Genomic DNA, 1,244 nt, shown 5'->3' with positions numbered 1-1,244 from the left:
TGAATAGTCGTTTCTTCCGGAAGCTATCCATCCTGTTCCGAAACAAACTCGGTTAAAAATCCTTTTCGCAATCCCTTACAGTCTCCAATCGAATCCTTAGCGCGAATCACGTGTGTTTGATGCCCGGATGAATTTTTGATCTTGCCAAAGGAATGGATTTTGTTTTCACTCTTTGGAGGGGAACGGCCGCGCTGGATGAGCCAGCGAGATTTATGCTCTTTAATCTCGCTAAAACTGGATTTACAAGTATTTCCTATTCGCTAATCGTCTGCGCATCGTTCGAAGGCGTGTGCCTGTACTTTCTCTTCGCGTTCAAAGTTCAATGAGTGGCGTCGTCCCGATTTGAAATCAACGTTGTAGGCAATCGATGGTTATATATATTGATGGCCATAGAGTAAGCTGTTGAAATATTAAAAGCATTTCGAGTTCATCAACTGATACTACTTCAACCATATACACATCTGATTTTAGTGATATTTTCATCAGCACGCAGATGTATCAACGATAGATTTTGTGGGTATCGATGCTTATATGGATGACTTTTCAAAAATTCATTTTTAGTTGATTTTTATGTTTATGGTGCGATCAAGCTGTATTCATAAACTTTGTTAGTGTTATTGTTGCGTAATTATCAGCTGCTGAATGATCATTTTCTGTCATTACATACTTGAGTCTCGCATTAGTGTTTAGATCATCTTTGCTCGACCATTTGCAGAGTTTTATTCATAAAATGGTCTATAAATATCTAATACTTAATATTGGTCATTTTTGGCAATATTTTATATTTTATCTTGGTCGTAATACGAAGGCATTTAATTTTGAAAAGTACTCACTAGGTGTGTTTGCATTAAGATTAGTTTCTCTTCAATTAAATATTGACACATATGAAGGCTTGAGGAGGATATCTGTAGGATGTCGCACATTATTATGGAATCATATTACTCAAACAAAACCAATATAACATTTTCTATCACATATTTACTGATCTTGTATAATTGAACTCGTTTTTAAAATTTACATCGGTAAAAATGTGATTCGATCCCTCAATTTTTTGGTAGGCTCCACTATCTTCTCTCTGCTGAAGAAAAAGCTCAGTGAAGCTGTCTCTGAAATCAGACTGTTGAGGTTACGGTAATTATATTCCTTCCGCATTATCCGACCATCAATATATTTCCGTTTTATGTTATTAAATCATGAACTTAAAAGATCATCACTACCATAGTACTTTTGTTCTTGGCAGCTTC

Source organism: Ischnura elegans, chromosome 4 (assembly GCF_921293095.1).
Source record: "Ischnura elegans chromosome 4, ioIscEleg1.1, whole genome shotgun sequence".
NCBI classification, from domain to species: domain Eukaryota; kingdom Metazoa; phylum Arthropoda; class Insecta; order Odonata; family Coenagrionidae; genus Ischnura; species Ischnura elegans.
Note: the sequence above shows the minus strand (reverse complement) of the source record.